Below are 14,306 nucleotides of genomic sequence, written 5' to 3'. Positions count from 1 at the left end.
GTGACAGGCTTGGTTGATTTCAAAAAAGTTTTAGAAATACCAAGGCACTCATCTTCTTTGTAATTAAAATGCCTTCATTTTGTTGGGCTGCGTCACTTCCTGACAAAGGCTTCATGCCGAAACGCGTCGAAGTATTTTAATCATGCTATGCCCAACAAAATAAAGGCATTTTAATTACAAAGAAGACGAGTGCCTTGGTATTTCTAAAACTTTTTTGAAGTTAATTAATTATATTAGCTGCTGACCTGTTGTCATCCGTTTTTTATACGAAATCCCTTCTGTCTGCGATCCCCTTAGGGGTCCTAAGCCCCAGTTTGAGAACCACTGGTGTAGATGTTGGGGATGAAGGACAGTTGGGTACAGCAGTGTTTCCCAACCAGGGGTACGTGTACCACTAGGGGTACGTGAGCACACTGCAGGGGGTACTTGGAAAAATGGTAATTTTAACAAATGTATGGATCATAGTCACACTGGAATAGAAAAGCGATGTAAAACATGAGTTAGGGGGTACTCATGGGACAACGAAAAGGCTTGGGGGGTACATGAGACAAAAAAGGTTGGGAAACACTGGGGTACAGACCACCATGAGTCAATGGTGAAGGCACACATGCTGCTGGAGAAATTAATTGGTTTCAAATACATAAATGCATAAACCTTGAAAATAATGACAGAGCAGCTTTAGTATCTTGTTAGCATAGCGTTTACCTAGAGTAGATTGTGCAGAAGGCTGGATTGTTAGTTAAAGGAAGCTTTATCCACCACAAGTGAATGGTGAAGGTAAACAAACATTAGCCTGATTATCTCTTCGAGACTTGGCCTGACCAAGAGCATAACAATGAACGTTTTTCCGAAACGGCATTGTTGACCTGCCTCCCTCGGTTTGCTACCGGTTGACAAGTTTCAAACAGAGTGGGTGGAGCTCCCAATATTTCTGGAGATCAGAAACAATGTCAACGTCACTAGGAGGGCGCGTCCCAAACAAACATAGGCCTGCTAAAGGAGAAATAAATTGGTTTCTCAAAGGTTTCCAATAAACCTTGGAACTAATGATAGAGTAGCTTTGATATCTTGGTGGCATGAGCTTTGGCTCCCATAATGCTGGGGCGGAGGTACAGTATAGGAAACTTATACCACTATGAGTCAATGGAATGGGTAAATATGCTGACATGCAGAGAGATAAAGTAGAGCTAAACCTTGAAAAAAATGACATAGTAGCTTTGGTATCTTTGGCGGCTACTGAAACAGATTGATATCAGTGCACAGGATCTTAACATTGTGTGCTAATGAGCTGACGGCAAGCAGAAAGTATTTTGAGTGTAACTTGATCAGAACTTTTCTTATTATTATTATTTGTCTTTGTCTATTCCATTTATCAAGTGCAGTCTTATTTTACATACTTTTTTCACCACATTTACCACAAGTATGTACATCCACATACAGGTACAAGTGTCATAAAATCCTCAGCAATGGGAAACTCTTTGGAATTAATCTGAGGATGTTGATACTGCTTTGAAGGGAAACCGATGGGGGACAAAAGGCCCGTTTTTCCAGGCCCATGAACGGAGGGAGGGGGCAGAATTGGGTACCCATTACAGTGTGTGAGTTGAGAAGGGGCCTTTTCAGACGACTTTGCCTCGGGCCCGACCAAAAGCTGTCAGCGGCCATGCTGCTTTGGATCTGGAAAGAGGTGCTTCCATTCCAAGCAAAACCTCATTTTCCAGGTGATGTATGCTCTTCCAGCTGGGCTCCCTCTCCTGCTGCTGGTGATCCCGCTCCAATGTCCTCCCCACACACATCTGACAAACGCTGGTCCAATTTAAAGCTAGCAAGGCCTGCGGTTAGCGCTCGTAGGCCTATATCATTTCACCTTTATTAAGCTCAGATTATGTCACAACGTCCACTTGACACATTTTGGAGGTGATATAACTTGTGCAGGTGGAAAAGTTCACAGCTCCACTGCTTCTTTGCCGAATGTTATGTGATTTACTAACAAAGTTGTTCCTCCCTTTTGAAACCCCCTTAGCCCTTTGCAGGCCCCATCTCCTCTTGTCCTCCTCTTGCATCAGAAAACCCAGACTGGAATAACACTTCCAGTGCTTTAAATATGTAAAAACTGAAATCTGCCTCTTTTTATTTCAATCCAAGACGACACTGAAATATGTTCAGCTGAGTTCTCAACATTGTATTGTAGCCATGAGTTTTAATTATTGTTTTACAGTAACTTGTAAGCAACGCACTGATGATAGTCCAATGATAATAGCATAAATTTCAATGTCATTGGCGCGTGGGATATTAATAACGTGCCCTAGTTTGTTTCCATGAATCACAGGGTTATGAAATTACGTGCCTCCATGCAAAATGTGCAGTTTCGGCCATGGAATTAATCAACTTGCCATATTCGTCTGACTCCTAAATAACACATATTTTCATCATGGTGTCATGCATTCTTGAATTGGGTTAGCAGGTAGAGCTCCAGAATTAGCGCAAAAGTAGGTTAAACACACTCAAAATAGAATCATGCATTAACCAAGACTTACCTAAGATGCTCAAATACTTGCCCTTTTTTGTACTTGGGAGGACCAACCTGTATATTTTTTCATTTAATCTTTGCAGATAAAACTGAATATTACCATAACCTCAACATGACATCCGGACACAAATGACCCACATACTGCACACTACTGACACAAAGTTTCCACTCAGCACCATCACCTCCCCGTCTCGTCTCCATTGTGGGACATTGTTGCAGTGCCTATTCCCTTTAGTGAGGCAGTCTGGGCCAGACACAGTCCAGAGAGAGAACCCAAAACACTCTGGGACTGCAGTGGCGCCAAAAGCATGCAGAGTTCTCCTCTGGTCCACTACATCTCAATAACCCTCTGGCCTGGCCTGTACCTGTACCTGACAGGTCCCAGAGGTGAGTGCTTATCAAAGCCAGTGTCTGGTATACCCATAATATCAGGAGCAGCCAGAGCATAGCAGAACAGCAAGTCAGGGCCCACAGAGTACAACTCTGCACATGGAGGGGGAGAAAAAAAGGCTAAAGAGTGCCCCAGTGTAGAGGTCTGCATATGAGGGGAGGGGGCTACAAAATTAAAGACCACAGAGGGCCATAGAGCAGTGTTTCCCAACCAGGGGTACGTGTACCACTAGGGGTACGCGAGCACACCTCAGGGGGTACGCGGAAAAATGTGATAATGACAATTGAATAGAGTATAGTCATACTGGGATAAAGGAATATATAGAGAGCATGAGATAGGGGGTACTCATGGTACAACAAAAAGGCTTAGGGGGTACGCGAGTCAAAAAAGGTTGGGAAACACTGCCATAGAGTACACCACTGCATATGTTTTGGAGGGGGAAACGTTAAAGGCTCATTACGTTCCATTGGTAAACGGGAGGCTGATAACAGCCAGAGTGTGTTGGAGGCCAGCAGCGTTTCCTCTCCACTCCGCTCCGCTCCACTCCATCTCAAATCCCCATCTCCATCTCCAGCACCAGGACCTTTTGGCGAATGACTTCACTCTTGTACAGTAATTAGGGTCCAGGATGTCGCACACACGACTGGAAATGAGCCCCAGGTCTGAGAGAGGGATGATGATGAGGATAGACAAGAGGGTGAGAGATGCCAGCAAATGAGTAGGAAATGAGGTGAGCGGATGGCAAGGAATGGAATGGATTGTGTGTGTGTGTGTGTGTGTGTGTGTGTGTGTGTGTGTGTGTGTGTGTGTGTGCGTGTGTGCGTGTGTGCATGCCTGCCTGCGTGCATGCACACGTTTCCGGATGTTGAGGGGACATGAAGGCGGATGCTATAGCTCAGGACTTGGCATATGTCTGCTGCTCTTAGCAGGAGGAGGAGAGAAAAACAAAAAAGGATGCAGATGGAGTCCTGAGGCTTAATGAAAATCAGTCTCGTCTGATTGTGCTGAGCTGACACACACTGCAAAGGAAGTGCCGACTGCTCTGACCCATAGCCAGGCCATGTCATCAGAGTTACAGGGTTGATGGTGGACCCAGTGATCTTTTGCATCATGCAACCCACAGGTTCCCAAAGGTTTTCTGCTTGGACTGCTCCCCTTTGGACCTAAAATATTGCTGTGAGTAAATACTTGAATCCATTCACGCAATGGTTATATGAACGTTCTGAAGGTTCTATGCAAACAGTTCTGTCTCTCGGCGACCCCCTCTCCCTATTTCTGTGACTAAATGCTTATACTAATCAATTCATACATTGTTATATGAACGTTGTAAAGGTTCTATGCAAACATTCCTTAGGTTTGGGAGGCGTAAGCATTTGGTTGAAATGATATTGAAGGAAACTTTGCACATCTCAGGTGCTGAACAAAAAAGAAGTGACTGTGAGGAAGACTGCAATGCTAGTCCTAACCCCTAATCACAAAAAACAAGACCAAGGATTTTAGGAACTATCAAAACAAACAAAATGCAATCCAGTCCTTGCACAACAGTGCATACAGAACTGTTGGTGACATGTGGAAATCTTTTAGTGGGCAAATTTCAGTATATAGAGGCATTACATTAAACCAAACTTCGTTTTTGAAAGAGATCAAAGGAAGAACAGACACCTCAGTCAGCGAAAGCCACGCCACAGCTGGCTGATACATTCTACACTGCGGTAAGACTGCATTGTTGCCAGCCTAAACACGGTGTTGTGACACAGTTGTTTGGCGTGGGTTCATGTCAGTCCTCTGCCCGTAAATAGTAAATAACAGCTCTCTTTCATGAACTCTCAGCAGCATCAAAGTTAATTTGCAAGCATCCACTGTCATTGTCTCAGCAGCATCCGCCTAGCCAGTGGCGGAACAATTGTCCACAGGGCGCCAGGGAAAGACACTTGTATGACCCTCCATACGGCTTGCTAAGGTCAGAATAGGGCCCTCAATACCAATACAGGAGGGCCCCGGGCCCGGGGGAAAAGCCCTGCTTGCCCTCCCTATAGCTCCGCCCCTGCGCCTAGCATCTCAGTGTTGCTCTGCATGACTCCTCCACAGGCATGAATAACACTTTGAGTCAAATCGTCTCTCACCACAAGATGTGATACAACATAGGAGGCTGACTAGCATTGCACACATTTGTTTACGACACATCTAAACTATATACATCCTAAGGGAAATGCCAGAGACAAAGTGCTAAATAAGTTTGTAAAAGTCGACAGAAAGACCCACTGTGCACATTTGATGATAACAGAGACCTACTGTAAATTAATATCAGAGAGACTGGATAAGATAAGACTCATATGCCTCTTTTCCACTGCCGTTTTTCTGGTAGACCCACAGCTGCAAAAGCACGACTCAGCCAGGCCCGTTGCGTTAAGGTAAGCAAAGTAGGCAGCTGCCTAGGGCCCCCGAGTAGGAGGGGCCCCCACGGACGACATGTTTTGTATTCAACCGCAATGACGATTTTAAATAGCTTTATAATACGCTACTGTCATCTGTATGAACGGCTCTGCTGCGAGGGCAGCAACAGCGCCTCCCAAATACCCCCTGCTCGAGGGGGCCCCCTTCAAATTGGTTTGCATCAGCGACAGCGTGAGGTCAAGTGCCGAAAAGCCCAACAACAGTATAGTCAAAAAAAAACAGCTGAAGGGGCCCCCCTTCCAATTGGTTGGCAGCGACAGAATCATGCACAATACAAACTGAAAAGAAAGCGAAAATATCTCTCTCAGAGGATGTTGCACAGACGCCAGTTTACTTTACGTTTTTTTGGCTCAAGCCAGTTGCTTTTATAATAAAAGTTATATCGAAGACAACATATTACTCTCTGTACTGCAATCAAACTGTCCCAGGTCAGTGACATCGCACTGACAATCCGCTGTAACAAGCACTGGGCAAACGTCTTGAGATTGTTCAATAACTCGCCTTTTTGTCGAAGCGGAACTGTTTTGGATGTGGTCAAATGTGCAATATTTCGGATAACACGAGTGAGTTGAGAGGAATCGCCAAATTGTAGCACAATGGTCCATCTCTTGCTATTAGCTATGGTGTGGATTACAAGGTGGAAGTGAACGTGGAAGATGGTTATGGTCGGAAACGCATGGATAACAGCGAAAGGTCGGGATACATTATACGCGGTCAAGACAACGTTTAAGGTAAGGGCACTGGGTTAATATTTGTCCCCTGTCACAACTGCAATCACGGAGTAACACAGGTGGTTGAGTGTCCCTTGGTCGCTATTCGTGGTTTGACTTCATTTATTACCAGAATATTACCTGGTCCAGAAGAACACACCCTTTCTAGAATGATGATTGCGCTTCGGTGATGTGTTATTTTTGAATGCCATTAATGTGAGTTGTTGCTGTAATGGTAGCCTATTACAATGCAAACATTTTGTGGGGTGAATGATGCAATACGACACGCAGCGTGCAAGAAAAATGACTGAGCAGAAGGAGGGAGGTTGTCTGAATTCTCGTCTGGGGAACACACAGAATTCTTGCTTACCAATATCACCCGCCACTGTGTCTGCAACTGTTCATTAGTTTCTTAGCCTTGGGTTTCTGGACTGTTCTGCTGTTTTATGAGTCAATAGTTCTTTTCACAAATGGTGCACCCTCTGTTGGATTTTAAAAGTGGTTGGAAATATAAGACCCAATTCTTTGTGATTGGCAATGCAGATCATGATTTTGGTCGGGTCAAAAAAACTGATTGGGCCATATGCTCTCATGTGATGTTAAGATAGGCAAGGTTACATAGCCTATAGACCTACACAACAGAACATTAGCCTACTTCATGAAAGCATGAGACTATTGAATTGAATGGGCTGTATTTGCCCAGGTTCAGGTCCAGGTTTGCCCATATTATAATAACTACAGCTAGATTGCATTCTATTAGGTTTACATGGATTCTGTGACATTATGTTGTAATGGTATGTGACAATGACTGAAGTGCCACCCAAAAGTGGTCCCATGTGCCGTGGCTTCCCAGAGCACCCCCTCCCCCGGGGCCCTCAACAGCCCCTTTGCCTAGGGCCCCCAAAATTCTAGAAACGGGCCTGGACTCAGCCGCCACTTTTTGCTTTTCGAATAGGCACGACACGGCTCGATTGTAAAGCAAAAAGTGCCGTCCGAGTCGCGCTTTGTTGAGCAGTAGGCCTACCAGAAAACCAGCAGTGGAAAAGAGGCATTAGAATCTCTCACTGTAAAAAATAAAAGTTGGTTTCAACTCACATTTTCAAGGCAACTTTCTGCACTGAGTTTTTAAGTTATAAGTTTCAACTTAAAACTTTAGGCTTCGTAGTAGTGCTATTACTAAGTTGAGTAGATTAACTTTACAAGGTTTGGCCAACTAAGAGTTTGATTATTCAACTAACCTTACAAGGTTACATCAACTAAGCGATTCAAGTTCTAATCTTACAAGGTTGTATCAACTAAGTGTTTGAAGTTATCCATTTCATATTTTCATTACCATGGGTCCCCAAGTGACTGGGAAATGTAACTGTCTACCACTATGGGGGCAGTCAAACCATACAAGCATTACTGCCGGCATTGCTGACAGCAAAACATTACTAACAGCCGGCAGGCCTGACAGCCAGCAGATGAGCTGGCCTGGCCAGCCCAGCCGGCCGCGGCCAGCCAGCCAGCGCTGTCAAAAGCAAGAGAGCTTTTGTAAGATATACAAGAACAGTACGAGAGTCCTGGGGCCTCATTTATCAAGCGTTCTTAGGCACAGATCTGTGCGTAAAGCGTGCGTGCGATCATTCCTGAGCAAAGTGTGGGATTTATGAACATGTACTTGAACGTAGAAATGTGCCTAAATCTACGCACACCTCAGACCATGTGTGTGAGTGGAAGAAACACGAAATTGCAAATAATATTGACCGTGCAAGCTACAGTTTGCTTTGAATGGCAATGGAGTATGACAGTGTGCTATTTTACAGTGTTTTCGTTCATGTGTGTCTCCTTCTTTTACTTATTTTGAAACACGGTCCTCCTCCTGTCGAGAGCACCTCCACTTCTGCCACAGAAATGGTTCTATCTCCGCACTTCCCGCCAGCGCTTCGACTGGCGCGTGTGTCCGCGTGTGTTCATGTGTGTCCGAACAGGGTGGCGCCTTCGAATTAACATGGCATTTGAATATATTTTAATACCATATATGGTTACTTGGAGGCGTTTCGGGATGCTAATTACCCCGAATGCGCGCGTGCACAGTGATTTGGAAGGTGTGGGATTTATCATGCAGACTTGTGCGTAGGAGCAGCCAACGCACGTTTGATAAATCCCGATTTTTCTGTACTTGCGAACATTCTAAATTTCACTCCTAAGACACAATTTAGAAGACATTCTACGAACTGATGATAAATGAGGCCCCTGGTTTAAATACTGGTGTAAATGAATCATGTGACCAGAGTGACCATGCATGTGGCAGGTGCAGGCAGTAATTGACAGCCCTTAGTACTCAGATGAGCAGGCAGTGATTGGTTGAAATGGGATTGACTGATTGATTGAATGATTGAATGGAAGCAGGTCTTGGTCTTGGAGAAGTTGTGAACTGTTTCATGAAGATGTCCTGAATTGTTTCATTGATGCAAATAATATAGCAGATCAAACCATATGCTCATTACCTGTTTTGCCACATTTTACCTTTACCCTATTACCTGTTTTAACACAGTTTCATTGTAGCCTGTCACATCAGGGGAAAATGGTGGATGTTTACATTCTAAAATAAAGTGCCCCTGCGAAACTCCCCAGGTAGCCCTGTTGCAGCAGATTGCCATAACACTTAGCTGGCAAAACCTTGTAAAGTTAATTTTACTTTGTAATATCAGTACTTAAAAACTTCAAACTTCAAAACTCTGTGCTGACAGTTGCCTTGAAAATTTGAGTTGAGGCCAACTTTTATTTCTTACTGTAGATTACTTGACCTTATCCATTCTAGGCATCCACTACAATTTGTATACAATTTCATTACTTGACCTTATCCATTCTAGGCATCCATTACAATTTGTATAACATATCAACTCAACATCTCATTTAAGATCAGCTTTTCATGAAAAACCTACAAAAGTGAGTTGAAATAACTCAACTTGAGAAAATAGAGGTTGTTATTGGCAATTTCACGGTTGGGGGGCTCAAAAATGCCAGTAAGTTGAACAATGTCAAGTTGTAGTTTTTACAGTGTATTAATATTCTGGTGGACAAGACTGAGACCTAGAGCAGCAGCACATGCACATCCCTCATAGAAGTGAAGACGTTTCACAACAGCCCCAAAAAAATTCCAGAAAACATCAACAGCATTGCTGGGGATAGTCAAAAATGAAATCCATCATCACAGTAGCAGCACAGATGAGTACAACAAAATCATTTTTTATAGTCTGAGGGGTCAAAAGCGCAATAGCCAAGAGTACTGCCAACAGACCACTCACATTTTAGGAGCCTTGGTAAGTGGACAAGTTCACCACTTGGTAGGAGGGCCTTGAAGTTGTCAACAACTCCTTTGACGAGCTGTTTAAGTTGCTTGGCTCTTTCACAGTTGATGCTCACACCTTGTGAAGAGGCTCTTAAGCCTTCACTTGAGTTGAGTTCTCATCCAGCAGTTCCACTGGATCTGGGATTTCAGTCAACAGATTCAACAATTTAATGGTAACTGTCAACAAGGGTTGTATACGCTTTAAGAGCAGCACTTAGTGGGAGGCTTTGTACATACAGTACTTCCATTAACACGTTTATTACACCACTGACATGCACGCACCCTCATATGCACACTCGCACACCACTGACATACATGCATACACACACACACACACACACACACACACACACACACACACACACACACACACACACACACACACACACACACACACACACACACACACACACACACACAGCATCTTACTGCTTTGACTTAACCTGACTCTCACCAGATGGTTGGATTCTGCCTTGCTTCACAACAACCATCTGGAGCTATGCCATAGGCCTCCAAAAGACGTAGTTTGACAAATCCTTGCACGTGATTGTGGAAATACTGTCTTACATTTTTAATGAGCTGCTATTGTAACTACTCACAGATTCGAAAATACAGTTCAAATTACAGAATCAGTCTCGATGAGTGAGTCCATGCGAGCAACCATTGTTGCTGAAACAACGGGTGTCACTTATTTTCCCCCTTCCCCTCTACATTTTGGTTTGGGAGCAGGGCAAATCCAAATGTCTTCCAGACCCTTGTGTGAGCTCACGAAGTTCACACGCACGCACGCACGCACACACACACACACACACACACACACACACACACACACACACACACACACTCTACTCTACTCTACTCTACTCTACTCTACTCTACACACACACACACACACACACATAAATACACACAGTCAGGGCTCTAAATTAACACCAGCCAACCATCCAAATGCTGGTGAAAATTCAGTTTGGCTGGTAGAAAGACCAACTTACAAGCCTCTTTGACCCATTAGTGAGTGTGTGTTTGGCTAGTATGATTAACATCTAGCCTACGAGCTATTTTGGCTGCTGGTGAAAAAAGTTCATTTAGGGCCCTGAACACAGTTAATACTAGGCCCTACTGGGAAGCTGGTGGGCACCATGTCTCAGTTGACTTAACACGCCATACCATGTACTCTGGGTCTCAGTTGACTTAACAGGCCATACCATGTACTCCGGGTCTCGAGTGACTTAACACGCCATACCATGTACTCTGGGTCTGGAGTGACTTAACACGCCATGCCATGTACTCTGGGTCTCAGTTGACTTAACAGGCCATACCATGTACTCTGGGTCTCAGTTGACTTAACAGGCCATACCATGTACTCCGGGTCTCGAGTGACTTAACACACCATACCATGTACTCTGGGTCTGGAGTGACTTAACACGCCATACCATGTACTCTGGCTCTCGAGTTTGAGTCCGGCTCGAGGTTGTTTCCCGATCCTCTCCCCATCTCTCTCCTACTCGTTTCCTGCCTGGCTCTCTACTGTCCTGTTCAGAATAGGAAAAGGAATACAATCTCTAACATAGGTCTATAGACTTTATGTGTAGTGTATACAGAATATATATATAAAAAAAGAGACTTGGGGGAAAAAATTGAATATTACATGCTGGCCACTTCTTGCAATACACATGCCACTTTGTGGGACTGCGAAACGATTGTCAACATGACTCCTTCTTGATCACAGCACCATTTTGTAGTTTGTGTTAGTGCACTCATGAAAATTCTGCTGTATACTGTAAGACTAATGCATGATTACTTTTTCCCTTGTAGATTGGACTACTTTCCCCTGCTTTATGTTCTGTGCTGCAGGCCCTACAAGTTGACCACAATAGAGATCAGACTGGGGCACATTTCCCATCCCAACCACAACCATATTCACTTCTTCCACCATCGTTAAGGTAGTCATCGCTCTTAAAATCTCCTTTCCAATGGCATATGCAATTCTAAAACATGTCAGCATTTCCGACATTATTACAGCATGCATCATCCATTTACATGACTTTGTGAGGGCATCATTTCCATTTCTGTCTCAGGATAGCTGGGATTCAGTATTCGTTGCTCGAGTGTGAAAGTTGGTAGAAATCCTTTTCAAGCATCCTCTTCCAAGCACAATGATTCTCCATGGAAGAAAAGGCAGTGAAAATGAAACATAATAATCATCTAAAAATCACTCTGAAGCTGTAGGCCTACCATTTTTTTAATCAATAGCAGATCATTTACATCTCTGGTTAACCCAGCAAGACACGGCCCCTGTTATAAATGAGCTGTTTCCAGAATGGCAATGACCAAGTCGCAATGTATTGCTTAAGGCCACATGCAATGTTATAGTGGTGTAGCACTATGGTAGTTAACTTTTCAATTGGTACGTTTACATGAGGCATTTAAATCCGATTTAACTCACTTTAAATCTCATTAAAACTTAATTCCACTTTAAAAACATCATGTAAACACTTACCGAACAGGATTTAAGTTTATTCCGATTTAAACTTAAGTCCGATTAAAGTGGGTGGTTTATTCCTCTTTTAAATCCGATTAAACACGTTCCTCTGTCATGTAACCTTTTAATCAGAATTACAATAAATCCGGTCGTTCCACGCATGCTCGTTGACCACACGATGGCGCCAAGAGCCCGTGCTCTTTGTCAGTGAGAAAAAGATGGCGGCACTTCCTGTTGATTTTCACATGAAAGTTTTGCTTAATTTAAAGTCCCTAAGCGACTATAAATGTTGTGGCTTCCATATATTGATGTAAAAGTGCCCCACGAAGTAATTAAGCACAACAAAGTTACTCCACATCACCCTTTAACCAGTTCGTTTTTCTAAGCTAGGAGGGTGCTAACTAGCATTTGAAAGAACCAGACCCAAAGGGGATTTTACCAGCCTTGAGTCCACTGAGGGAATTCATTTTCGGGCTGAAGATAAGCTTGTGTCCCAGTAGTTCCCCGGAGGTTTGGCGACCACGCCCCCACGCCTTATTTGGCTCAGTCAGCACGTGCGTCCTCAGTCCAATCGCAATGCTTTATTTTCCCCAGACGTTTAATCGCATTTAAGTGAAATTGCCATGTATACACGTCGCAAAATAACTCTTAATCCGATCTACTTAAATCCGATCTATTAGATCCGATTCAAAAACATCATGTACACGTAGCAAATGACTATTGTATTCCACTGGCGGAACGGTGTGCGTTAAGAGGCTAAAATTAAGCTTGAATTTACAACCTGATGAATGTAAGTGTAGATTCCCACCTTGCTGATGATATGTCTGTATTGTTCTGATACAGTATATCACGAAAGTGAATACACCCCTCACAGTTTTGCAGATTTTTGAGTATAGCTTTTCATAGGAAAGCATTACAGAAATTTAACTTTGACACAATGATTAGTGACCTTTTAACAACATATTTAACCGCTTAAATTTCTTGTTCACTCAGAAAAAAACAAAATACAGCCATTAATGTTTGAACATGTACTCACAAAAGTGAGTACACCCCAGATTAAAATCCGGCAGAGAAGGTGCTATGTTGGCTCGAATGGTCTCGAAATGAAACAAAATGAAAAGGGATGACAAGGGAGGTCATCAGTGTGCGTTTCAACCTTTCTTAGCATTTAATTTTTAAATGTTGAGTCTGCATCTGGCTTAAATAGATTGGTGTGAGATTTGAATGCAATCCTATGGAGAATATCATGATCTGCTTCAGTAGTCACAGTGCATGTTGACATGCATGTTTCTTTTAGGTGTATTTCAGATTGCCAATGTTGACAGCATTCATGCATCCCCAAACCATGTCAGTCCCACTACCATGCTTGGCTATTGAGAGGATACACCTTTTTTGTAAAACTCACTTGTTTACTACCACTAAACATGCTTGACACCATCTAAAGACAAATTTGTTTATCTTGGTCTCTTCAGATCACACAACATGGTTCCAGTGATCCATATCCTTGGTCTGTTCATCTCTCTTGAGACCAAGATAAACAAATTTGCTTTAGATGGTGTCAAGCATGTGTGGTGGTAAACAAGTGAGTTTTACAAAAAAGGTGTATCCTCTCAATAGCCAAGCATGGTAGTGGGACAGACATGGTTTGGGGATGCATGAATGCTGTCAACATTGGCAATCTGAAATACACCTAAAAGAAACGTGCATGTCAACATGCACTGTGACTACTGAAGCAGATCATGATATTCTCCATAGGATTGCATTCAAATCTCACACCAATCTATTTAAGCCAGATGCAGATTCAACATTTAAAAGTTCAATGCAAAGAAAGGTTGAAACGCACACTGATGACCTCCCTTGTCATCCCTTTTCATTTCGATTCATTTCGAGACGATTCGAGCCAACATAGCCCCTTCTCTACCGGATTTTAATCTGGGGTGTACTCACTTTTGTGAGTACATGTTCAAACATTAATGGCTGTATTTAGTTTTTTTCTGAGTGAACAAGAAATTTAAGCGGTTAAATATGTTGTTAAAAGGTCACTAATCATTGTGTCGAAGTTAAATTTCTGTAATGCTTTCCTATGAAAAGATATACTCAAAAATCTGCAAAACTGTGAGGGGTGTATTCACTTTCGTGATATACTGTATGCTAGCCAATCCTTTGTTGTATCATGTGATTGTTCATCCTCAGCTCTTTCATTCGCTTGAATTAGATTTCATTTCTGAGATGGAAAGACGCACAACTGATGAAAGTTGGGTATCTAGTTAGTTAAAGTACTTGTATTTTCAGCAAATAACAAATGCAGCCCTCTCAGTCACTCAAGTCTTTGTCACTAGGTCCTGCCACTTTAATTTATCTTCCAACACACTTTTGAATGTACCTCAATCTATCTTGTTAATGTC

Source organism: Engraulis encrasicolus, chromosome 22 (genome assembly GCF_034702125.1).
Source record: "Engraulis encrasicolus isolate BLACKSEA-1 chromosome 22, IST_EnEncr_1.0, whole genome shotgun sequence".
Classification (NCBI taxonomy): Eukaryota; Metazoa; Chordata; class Actinopteri; order Clupeiformes; family Engraulidae; genus Engraulis; species Engraulis encrasicolus.
Note: the sequence above shows the minus strand (reverse complement) of the source record.